Source organism: Lytechinus pictus, chromosome 2, assembly GCF_037042905.1.
Source record: "Lytechinus pictus isolate F3 Inbred chromosome 2, Lp3.0, whole genome shotgun sequence".
Lineage (NCBI taxonomy): Eukaryota > Metazoa > Echinodermata > Echinoidea > Temnopleuroida > Toxopneustidae > Lytechinus > Lytechinus pictus.
The window spans coordinates 23,973,873-23,986,544 of record NC_087246.1 but is presented as its reverse complement, the minus strand read 5'-3'; the positions used below and the strand labels follow the sequence as shown (position 1 = coordinate 23,986,544).

At 37.2% G+C, this 12,672-nt stretch overlaps 1 long non-coding RNA gene across 1 annotated transcript; it reads right to left on the bottom strand.

Annotated features, from left to right (window-relative positions):
* Positions 1-2,029: 2,029 nt before the first annotated feature.
* Positions 2,030-10,283, bottom strand: LOC129273465 (uncharacterized). Its single transcript, XR_008585831.2, has 3 exons — positions 10,110-10,283; positions 4,394-4,465; positions 2,030-4,062 (listed from the first exon to the last, which is right to left on the bottom strand). It is a non-coding gene; the product is annotated as an uncharacterized LOC129273465 (long non-coding RNA).
* Positions 10,284-12,672: the final 2,389 nt, after the last annotated feature.

Genomic DNA, 12,672 nt, shown 5'->3' with positions numbered 1-12,672 from the left:
GCACATGGCAGAAAAAAATCAAGAATTTTCTGCGAAATACATCTGGAAGACAAAGTCTAAAAATCCGGGGGGGGGGGGAGGGCAGTCAAATATATTGCTGTACACACGCGTGACCAAAAAACGTGTTTAAAGGGGTGTTTTATCAGTTTTGGATGCAGGCCGCGCATGCACTCATTAAGGGTATAAAAAACACTGATTTTCAAGAAAAAGGGTGGTTTTGAAAGACTGGTCAATGGTCAATCGCAGGCTCAAACTTATTTAGGGAATGTTTAATTTTCCAAAGCTTTTTTTTTAAGACTAGCCAAACGTGTTTAGGGTATGTTCTTTCCCCAAGCTTTTTCCCCGGGTCATATTCTGGCGACAACTTGTTTAGGGGCCAAAATGTGTAAAGCTCGCTAAAAACATATTCAGGGGGTTATTTTCAACACAGAGAAAAAACTCGTTTAGGGGGTGTTTAGAAATTATTTGGTCATGCATGTGTACAGCAATACATTTGACTGCCACCCCCCCCCCCCCCCCACGGGCTAAAAATATTATGTTACACATCTGTTTTATACATATAGTCTCAGGCATACATGTATTGTAAACATGGCAAATAAATTTAGTCATTAAAAGGGAAAGCATTTCTACTTCATACTGTAACTGCAAGAAATGAAATTCTCCTCAGACATGGCCCCTGCAGGGGTGCTGTTCCTTGTAAAACAGATACAATGTATATACGTAATTGGGGGGTGGGAGGTGTGACAAAATGGAGAAATGTAACAAAAATGACCTAAATTTTGTACAGAAACCTTTTCTTTTTGGCTTGTCAAATTTACATCAGCACCCTAATTCAAACAATAGTCACCAGGGCCCTACAGGTCCTCAGACTCCCAAAACTATCAAATCTGTGAAATCTGTGATACAAACCAGCACATATATCACCCCAAAAATAATTATATACTCATCCTTATGACAAATACCAAAAGTTATTACGATATTACAATATGCCCCACCACTTGTTGCCACTCAACAATGCCCTTCAGTCTCTTTCTAAAACAAACTAAAAAACTACACCCTTTTCAAGAGGTACCCGCAAGAGATGCAATGAATGATTTAGATAAACTGATCAAACAGAACTCTTTCAAGATGGCGGGACGGCCTCTCCTTTGCATCGAGGGGGCATTGGCATGAGATCCTTTATCCTTCAGGGTACTTAAATCCCTGTGAAATAAGTTCTATGGAGTGTGTCATGAGTATATGAACCCATTAGCAGCTTTAAGAGCTTCCCTGGTAACAACTTGACTTAAAAGGGCATTGCCCGGATTCAGATGATGAAATTCTGAATAAAAGCGGACATGGATTTATTCTCTAGACAATATCTTTTTCAAGGCAATAAAATCTCAATATTTACAGGTAGGAGTGTAAATAACTGTCTTTTTTTACTCTTTCTTTAATGTTATAAAGTGCCTTGAGCATCTCATCAAAATAAACAGAGGCATATCATAACAATTCCATTTCAAAAAGGACAAAGTGATATCAGAAAAAGTAAGAAAATGGGCGTGGAATATTAAAATATTAAAACAGGATATTGTCATTTCCTCTTAACAATACATTTTAGAAACTGGTAGTGATTTATTTGCCTCATACAGTAGGCACAATATAAATGTAATTTCTGTTAGGTATGTTAAAACATATTCTTTCTAGCTGGTCATTTTCTTGGAAGAAAACTATTACAAAGGAAAAAAAATTATCATTGAATTAACATCTGGTGGAACTTCCCTTTAAATCAAATCTCCCTGTGACTGACAGATTGTGTTCCTGTGTGATATATGGGGTAATATGATCCAGTGTCTACTACAGTGTACATAATGTTCAATATCAATGTTGTCATGGAAATATGAGCACATCGTGGCAGGGCTGATAAAAACCTCATATCTCAAAGCTTTAAAAAAATGAGGGTAGCTTTAGAAAAGGCTGTATAATTTTGAAAATATAGCATTGGTGGCAGTCTCATACTGTCTGAATGAGTCAATTTTTTTTTTTTTTTGAGATATGAGGTTTTAGCAGCCCAGCCAAGACATGCTTGTATATACATTTATACATGTAGATATTACATGTATATTCAGCTGTAACAAGAAATCAAAAATTTCATGTTCAAATACCACCATAAAAGTACAGTACAATAAGAATGGTATAATACAGCAAAATACAATATACTCAGGACTTGGCTTTGCCGAGAAGTTTGTTATTGTGACATTTGGGTGTTTTATTTCTTTGAGCCAAGGAGGCCAGGATGTTCTTTCATAGTAATAAGCAAATGCAGGAGGAACACAGGAACAAAGTATGTTTTACATATGAACCTCTTCATCTTGTATCCTTTTTTCTAGAGAGCATACATGTATACATGTAGGTGTGGTTGTGAAATGGACATGTAATACATACAGACAAGCGAAATCATTTGATTTGCGAACCAATTATGAAGTCATTTTGCGGTTGGGCTGCCATGAAACAAACTGATTAAAATTTACCACCTACAATCTATACTTAATCACCTAATTAAATCTGAATGTGTACTATGAAAACATTAGAACTATTAAAGGTACTTTCTCCTTTGTTGTTTAGGGAAAATACATTTTATTTACCATGTTAAGTTAAGGTATCTATGGTAAAGTGATCCAGTAAAAAGTGTGTTACATGTATCTCATGGTTGGTCTCAAAATGTATGGTTTATACAAAGATTATACATTTTCCTCCCTGAAAAACAGTCTGATATGAGTTCATCAACCTTTTGAAATTAAACCCCTAACATTTACATATAATATTAATAATACATCAAGCATGTATCTTGAGTGTTTAATGCTTAATCATAGCTAAGAACTCTTTAAGATGGAAAGCTACAATGGGATCATACTGCATGAAATTCTTTCCCTTCATAATTTATTTATCATCAATATTTCATTTTTGTCACTTGAGGGACCATTTGTCAAAATCGACTCATGCAATTTTCATGATGCCAATACTGCAATGTCCTTCGTCAAAAGAAAACCCATACATCACGAGTAGAAATACAAAGGAAGGCAATCAAATTCACTACCCACCACAATACAATTTATATGAATAAATGTGAACAGGTGAATAGGAAATGGAGATTCAGAATATCACAAATAATCTTTCTCATGAATACATGAACACCCAGCTAGTTTCTGATGAAGGTCAAAGTATTAATAAAGTCCTTTTCAAGTTGAAGTACACACATTAGTTGAATAGAGTTTTCAGGAGCTAAAATTGGATGGATACAATCATGATGTACAATTAGTAGTGTCAGTGCAGGAACGCCCCTAGCAAAACATTTTTGCGCACCCCATCGGTGCAGAAACACCCTTTCAAAATGCCATTATGCGTGCTGTTAAGGGCATTTTTGCGCCCATGCACATAAGTGTGGTGTTAAGGGCATTTTTACACTGACACAACGAAGTATACAGTGTGTACAAGAAAAATATATGTACAAGTACTGTATGTTTGGGTGCAGAATGTATAAAAGCGGAAAAAGAGTGAAAAGGATGTAGGGGGAGGAGGGGGGGGGGAGATTAGATGGGAGGATAAAGTTGAAGGTGTAGAGTGGAAAAGATATAAGGGGAAATCAGAAGATGGTGAGGAAGGGGAACAAGAAGAGGGCAGGGAGAATGGGATTAAACTTGGGCAAGGGCAGCGGAGGAGAGTGTCATTGGGGGTGAAGGAGACCCAGGAGGGGGACAGGGGGTTGGAAAACGGATGAAGAAAACTAAAGAAGAAGAAAAAAAAGGGGAAAGAGGAAAGGCAATGGGTAGGAAAGAGAGGGGAAACAGAAGATGTACATGAAAGGAGATAAGTGACCAAATGTGAAGCAGGAAAGAGAAGGGGTACAGGTACAGAAGGATTGAGACAAGGACAGAACAAGGGACATAGAAATGGAGAAAAGACAAAGGGGAAGGGCATGGGGTGTTTAGCTGCAGGTCAGTGTTGAGACTTAACAATTTTTTTATTTTGCAATGATAAATTTCACTCACCAGTACCAGGGATGTTAAACCTTCTGCCGCTATCCTGTAAATCAAAAGAGAGAGAAAACAAAGAGCTTTGGTTATATCTTATAACAAAGATGCATGATAAGATGAAAAGACGGACTTAAGGATTAGAAAGAAGAGTGCAACGGTTAGGTAGTGGAGAGTGACTGGGTGGCAAGAAGGCATATAAAATTTGGGGTGAAATCACTTCATTTTAATGACTAGTTTGTAGATAATCTATCAAATGTGATGCCCTGTCTAGTAATCTCAGCCCTTTCCAAAAATGAAGCCACTTTTCCACACTTCAGATGTGATTACAATAGTCATAAATGAGATATTGGACACTCAGAAGAAAAAAAAGTATAACTTACTTCTAGAATTGCATTGAGTTGCCTGAGTACACCATGTACCTCAGCCTTCAAGAGCCATTGAAATTCATCATCCTGTATGCATAGAACAAGTAAACAAATAAGGTACAGCAGTAAGTTTTAGGACCTAACAAAGATTCGGAATGAAAATTGGCAATACATCTTTCAATGCATTGTCATGTAAATAGGAAAGTTTTGAACTGAATTGGGTAAAACATTTTTCTGAAGTATTTTCGCTGATAGATGTACATGTACCTGAGTGTACCCTGTATAAATATCAAAATCGCCTTTCCCTTTTGTTTCCCACACCTTTTTTTCTACTCCGTTTCCCCCTTCCCGGCTGTGGGAGTCATATATTCTTGCCAGAAGTATTTTCGCTGATAGATGTACATGTACCTGAGTGTACCCTGTATAAATGTTTTGTTTCCCACACCTTTTTTTCTACTCCGTTTCCCCCTTCCCGGCTGTGGGAGTCATATATTCTTGCCAGAAGTATTTTCGCTGATAGATGTACATGTACCTGAGTGTACCCTGTATAAATGTTCATTTGACAGTTAAGGTTAAAGCCAAGTTGAAAGATAAATGAATGCAGAGAAGCACTCTGATCTCACATCGCTTACATTTGCAAGATCATGTAAATGTTGGTTCACCTACAATTACATTACATGTATTGCTCAGAATAGTCAGAATGACTGTGATGACAAAATTTATACATAAATATACATATGCAGGCTTAAAAAATAATTATTTTGCGTTATAAAGCCCTTGTGTGCACTAGGGAGGAATCTATACCTGTGTCAATGTGTATACAGTATGTACAGCAGAATACTTGACCAATTTCAACAGAATACCAAATTTTGCTGAGTACAAATGTTTAATTTCCTGAAACATATTTTTTTCTGAATACAAGCTAGGTACTCAATACTCATGCAATGTACATGTAATGTAATAATTCTAAAATCAAGCATATAACATCAAAAGTCTGCACAGTAATTCTGACTTCTCTTTGTGCGACCAACTCCACCCAATATCTATGTAATACTCACTTCATCACGTAAAGTATCCGAATCCATGCCTCCGTACTTCCACTTTCTGCATTTCAAAGCATACATGTACCCTACAAGAATGTCCTGATTTTGAGTAGGAAACATGTCTTGGATGGCAGATTTTTTTTTTCTTTTAATAATATTATTGACACTGTGACTCTACCCAAGAGGTCCAAACTACATGTACGATCTTTATCAGATTTTTAAAATCAGTGCTACACATTGTGCACTATTTAAAGGGCCAAAGTCAAAGTAGTAAAGGAAGAGATTTTCAGAGCAGACAAACATCCATTATTTACACTACCAGGACACTCGTAACTACCACAGAGCCGGATCATACATTTTATACATTTTTTTTTGTTTCAAAGTCATCCTTCTTCTAAAATTGTTTGCACACTCTCAAATCTTAATCATACAAACAATACATGTTGACTTCATACCTTGTGATATCAACCACTACTTTGTAATACACGTACTCATGAAACTCCTTCCCCCCCCTTTCTCCTCTCTCCCCTCTTCCTCACCCCATCCTCCATACCTCCCCCTCCCTCTTCTCCCTTTCATTCTTGTTACCCCCTTCCTAGTCATCTCTCCTTCCTATTTATTCTCCTCTCCCTCATTCCTCTTCTCATTCTCCCTCCTTGTCTCCCTCTTTCCTTAAATTGCATTATTTCCTTAATTTCTCCTCAGAAGTACAAATTGGCCCCCCCCCCCATCACTCTTTTATAACTCCCATTTCACTTCTCACAATACTTCAGAGTTCCATTTAATACATACTTGAAATTCTGAAACTCTTCATCAACAAAGGTCAATTGGATAATACAAAAAATTATAATTTGCTAAGTGTGTATAATTTACGTTAAACAAATGTTGACAAAGGATTTTGATCCAAGCATTGATTGTGACTTAAGATAGGCATTACATCCAAACTGGGTTATAAATAAAAAAGAATTTCAACAGATCAAGGGTAGTAGAGATCTTATCAGTATCATCATGATTGTACACCCTGGAATTTGTTGCTGTGCATAGGATTCATATTTTATCAATTCATGCAATATTCAGTTAAAACAATTTCATTTTCATTTCCACATTCAACATAATAACAAACAATAAACATTTTATGATTCTTATCAAAATGGAGAAATAATGTAACAGGATAAAAATAATATACAAATCGTGTTTTTACATTATTTTACACTATTTATCCTTAAAGGGATGGTCCAGGCTGAAAATATTCTATCTAAATAAATAGAGTAAAATTCACAGGGCAAAATGCTGAAAATTTCATCAAAATCGGATAAAAAATAACGAAGTTATTAAATTTTAAAGTTTATAGATATTTTGTGAAAACAGTTACATGTATATGCACATCATGAATATTCATTAGGTGGGCTGATGATGTCGCATCTCCACTTTCTTTTTTCTTATGTTATTACATGAAATCATAAAGGTTTCATTTTTCATACATGTGTAAATGATGTGTCTCCGTTATGATGAAATAAGTTGCGGCAATAAATAAATAATGCACTTAATCAGTTGTCAATCCAATTGTTTTAGTTTTTTGGAAGAAAAATTTTGAATAAACCTGATTTCATATAATAAAATACAAAATAACAAGTGGGGATATGACATCATCAGCCCACCTAATGAATATTAATAAAGACATGCCTAGAACTCTTTCACCGGAATAATGCAAATCTTTAAAATTCAATAACTTTTGTTGTTTATTATCTGATTTTGATCAAATTTTCAGCATTTTGCTTTGTGAATTTTGCTCTGTTTATTGAGATAGAAATATTTCCAGCCTGGACCATCCCTATAATTCATATTACCTCCAAAATGGCCAAAGTTCATTGACCTTAAATGACCTTTGCCATTGGTCATGTGACCTAAAACTCGCATGAGATGTTCAGTGATGTTCCAAGTTTTATGAACTAGATCCCAGGCGCGTAGCCAGGGGGGCAGTGGGGGTGGTCGCCCCCCCCCCCCAAACGCCCCCAAAAAGAAAACAAGGCAAAAGCGATTTTGTGTCTCGCCCACTTATGAAAATAACCAGAAATATTGTTATTTGCGAGGGCACGCAACAGAATTGTATGGAAACCTTATTGTGAAATGACTGGGATGGAATAACACTTGTCATAAGAGCCTTGCACGTAAACTTTAATGTTGACCTGAAAATGACCTTTGACCTTACCATGTGAACTCCGACTGCAGTATAACATGCAGGTCCCTCAAGTCCATCTACCATCCAAGTTTGGTAGAAAGTGACTTATGGATGCGGAGTTAGGTGTCATAAGAGAGTCTTGCATGTAAACTTTAACGTTGACCTGCAGGTAAACTTTAACATTGACCGTAAAATGACCTTTGACCTTACCATGTGACCTCCGACTGCAGCATAACATGCAGGTCCCCCAAGTCCATCTACCATCCAAGTTTGGTTGAAAAGCGACTTAATACGGTTGTGGAGTTATGTGTCATTAGGTTTGTGACGGACGGATGACGGACGACATTTGGATCCCTAATACCATGGTCACATTTGTTCTACGGCGGCCATACGGTGAGTCGAAAACAGCCGTTTTATCAGTTTTGATTCAAACCACCTATATGTAGTTGGACAAAAAATGTTAAAACGGCTGTTTTCGACTCGCCGTAGAACAAATGTGACCATGGCATAAGTCTCGCCTTCACCTCTGGTGGGCGAGACAAAAAAAGAAGAGGAAAAGGAGAAAAGGGAAAAAAGGTATAGTATAAAAAAACCTAAACGAAAAGTTGTTCTTCTCTCTTCATACAAAACTTTGTTTCCACGCTCCGCGCGGGAAAAATATCAAAATCGCCTTTCCCTTTTGTTTCCCACACCTTTTTTTCTACTCCGTTTTCCCCCTTCCCGGCTGTGGGAGTCATATATTCTTGCCAGAAATTATAAATTGTACATGGGTGTAAAGAGTATACTATGAAAAGCATTTTTTTTTTATTGCATTGACACAAAATGTCGGCTCTTCTGTTCGGAGCAGGTAAACATTACCGTCACTTCCCGACAACCCAAATGATATTTCTTTCGCTTTTAAGCAAGCAGTTTTTTGGCAAAGTATATCTGCTCAAAAGGGGAGGCATTAAATTTGTGCCGTGCTATATACAAAAGTATGTACGATATCATATCGTTGCACATCTCTCTCCTGTCTTGTTTGTGCCATTGATTTAAAATCTTTAATATCACTGAAGTTTCTTAATCAAACAAAAGAAAGTGCTTAATATGAGCGAAATTGCACAATTTTATTTCTTCCAAAATAAATCACAAAGGATTTGGTGCTTCGCGAGCATGGGAAAGGAAAATTAAGTCCCTCTTCTAGCTTGCATCACCCCTTTCACATTTTGAGCTTGTTTTTCTACTTAATCGGGTTATAGTCTAAAAAATATCAAAATTACAACAGATTAAAGTTTCAGGGATATTTCTAAAATTCAGAGTTTCAACGCCATTCGCGGGAAGGAAGGAATAGGGCCTATTATTTTCTTTCCTGCATATACCCGTCTTCTACTCTGTTTTGCTACTTGAGTTAACTTCAGTTAACAAAATTTAAATCAAATCTGATGTAACCAAGGTAGGCATTTTATACCACTTCTGTTCTCAATTTTTATAAAACGTTTTAGCTTCAACGCTTCGCGCGATAAGAGGAATTATTTCAAATTCTTCAATCTTATTTCAAATCTTCAAGCTCATAATTTCTTTTGAAAACAAATTTTTTCTTAATCACAGCAATTCAATTGAATTCGAGTTGATGAGGGTACTAGAGACACAAGAGACGCCTTCTTTTGATTTGAATTTGATGATATATAAAAAACTACGCACTCCGCAAGGGAGGGGGGAACCCTGCGCCCTCCCACCTTGGGAGCGCGCTTTGCGTGCACTTACCACCCCTTCCAAAATTAAATACTGGCTACGCGGTTACTAGATCCATACAGTTATGATGGTAATTCAACAAATACCCCCAACTTGGCCAAAGTTCATTGACCTTAAATGACAATTGACCTTGGTCATGTGACTTGAAACTCACGCAGGATCTTAAGTAATTACCCTTATGGCCAAGTTTCATGAACTAGGTCCATATACTTTCGAAGTTATGACGAAATTTCAAAAACTTAACCTTAGGTTAAGATTTTGATGTTGATTCCCCCAACATGGTCTAAGTTCATTGACCCTAAATGACCTTTCACCTTTGTCCTGTAACCTGAAACTCAGGCAGGATGTTCAGTAATACTTGATTAACCTTATGTCCAAGTTTCATGAACTAGGTCCATATACTTTTTAAGTTATGCTGTCATTTCAAAAACTTAACCTTAGGTTAAGATTTGATGTTGACGCTGCCGTCGAAAAAGCGGTGCCTATAGTCTCACTCTGCTATTCAGGTGAGACAAAAATGAGTACTGGCTTTTCTAGGTTAACGGCTTTCAAAACACATGTTCAAGATTGGATTTCAGAGCAGACAGTGAGGTTGAAAATAAAGATTGTAAAGAATAGCAGGAGGTCGAAGAAAATGCTCACGGACAGGTGAGGGATGAATAATGTGCACAGGAATGAAAGAGGGGAAAAATATAATCAAAATCTAGATACAAGTACCAGAATGTTCATCATCTTCAAAGCAATAGAAAGAAAAACGTTTTTTAAATGCACAACTTACCATATTCCTTTCTTCTTCTTCACTATCAATATCATCTGCCATCTACTGCCAAACACTTGAAAGCCCAGAACAATAGTCCACAGTTGATCACTCAGTACAGCTTCTCTGCAGTTATTGAAGAGATCCTACTCCTTTGTGCTTAGCCTCTCCCATTACAAACATAATTAGTTCATCCTGTCAACGAAAAAAAAAACGACAGGTAGCTTTAATACATGGGAACTTAATAGACATGTGTGTAACTCAAAGGGTCTCAGGGCCTTTTCACACATGAATCTTGAATCATCATTGTAATGATGATTGCAATTCGTCTTTAGAATCATCGGACCTTTCACAAGCTCACTGGAAAACTGTGATATGAATTTGAATTCCCGAGCAAAGGCGGTATGTGTCCTTGGTGACTTGTCAATCAAAGCACTGCATCGCAATACGATAAGTGCATGAAAATTGTACTATCTACGGAAGTGCTTTAAAGGGCACGTAAGCTCCGCCCACCAAAAGTTGTTTTGGAGGTCAAGCCCAAACCATAATTTGAGTGAAACTTAACTGGAATTCAACTCCGGAGTAGAATTTAAATTCGTGATTGTGATTAACGTTCGTGATTCTAGTTTAGCTTCACATGGTATGCTAAAAATTTGTCATTAGCCTCATTTTTCACTAGAATCATCATTCAAAATACATTTTATTACCGTGTGAAAGAGCGGTCAGACACAGAGTATACACTTATCAAGGCCCACATACACTAGGGTACTATTCATACATTTTCAGAAACACTTTAGAAATTTATATACTTCATTTTTTTAAAGATGATAATCATCTGATCCAGTGATCTGTATTAAAAAACAGGAATGCTTGGAAGTTTGAGACATAACACATAATAGCAAATATTGTGATATGAAATACGCAGAGGAAAATCACTTATCAATGAGCATACAAAAAAAGTAAATGAATAAGGTCCAAATGCTGCATCCTGGATAAGGATAAGTTTTACATAGATCTTCAGCTGGTGCAGTTCAAAGTTTTTGTCATATTTAAAATCATCTCCATCATGCAGGATCACATAGCAGATTTCCTGATGTTCAATGCATGTAGAAATAGAAGGATTACAAGGGAAAGGCACTGTGTGAGCTTCCTGCTTTTGAAAGATGCTTCTAATAGTGAATTAGAATTTGTTGAATTTTAAAGACACAAGAAGAAGATGCAGAGGATTTCTTTAATAATCAACCCAACTGAATAGTCCTGGGTATATAAAAAAATCAAAAATGTTGAACGAGTAACAAAGTGACTGACAATGTCTCTTAATTGCATGTCAGAGGGTTCCTACAATGTATATATCGGCAGAGCATGATGGTAAAAAATCCAAATTTGATGGGAATTGGTCACTGACATAAATCATAGCAGTGAACTTATAAGGGGGGAGGGGGATGAACTATTGTTTCATCCTCACCCCCCAATGAGTATGACATCAATTCAATTCAATATTCAATTTGTTTTTACGTCATGAATTTACGCCCATGGAATCGGTCCATGGGGCTCTGTAAATGCCTACATGTACTTGTCTTTAAGCCCCATTGACATCAGTGTAAATCATCTGCCCCCCCCCCCCACCGTTTCATAAGGAGTGACCAACTGTTGTAAATTTCCATTATGGCAACTACCATGGCAACAGGGCTCAGCAGCAAATCAAAATCAAGGTTACCACGGTAGTTGCCAAATTGGCAATGGAATGGGCCCCGTGGAGCGTTGTGGCCCAGTGGATTAGTCTCCGGACTTTGAAACAGAGGGTCGTGGGTTCGAATCCCAGCCATGGCGTAATTTCCTTCAGCAAGAAATTTATCCACATTGTGCTGCACTCGACCCAGGTGAGGTGAATGGGTACCCGGTAGGAAGAAATTCCTTGACTGCTCGAGCGCCCGATAAAGGTAGCCGTGCTAAAGCCGGGGTAATAATAGCAGGGCCCGCTGGGAGAACAGTTTTCGGAACTGAAGTGGCTACCCTGGGTAAATATGCCGCTATTATTATTATTATTTATCAACACTATTAAATTTAAATGGGGCCCTATCTCATTTGGCTAAATGAGCCATGAACCAATTCATGCCAAATTTGGTTTGGAAGTTATTCATCATCCTCTACCAAACTATGGTCACGAAAATTCTGAATAAAAAGTGAAATGCACAAATTTTGACAACCTCACAATTTGGTATCAGGCATAGCTCATAGATGATTCACAAATAATTCACTTTTTAAAAAATAATAATAATCATCCCACTTTTAGACAAAGCAAATTATTAGTTATTTTACAATGAAGGCAGCAAAGATTTTTAGCCGAAGAGCACAACCTTGAAGAAGTATTCCCTTTTGAAGCTAAACTGGGATGGGTGCATGTGCACTAAATAGATGAAAGTGACCTTGAAGCCTATTTACAATAAAAAGTGGAGGGTGCAAGTAAAAACATGGCCATTCGGTTTACAATATAAACCAAATGTAAAGTCCAGCAGGTGGCTGCAAACTTCTGATAACTGGGAAGGCAGCCGCCTGGAAGGTAGTGAGGGAAAGTGTGTTGATA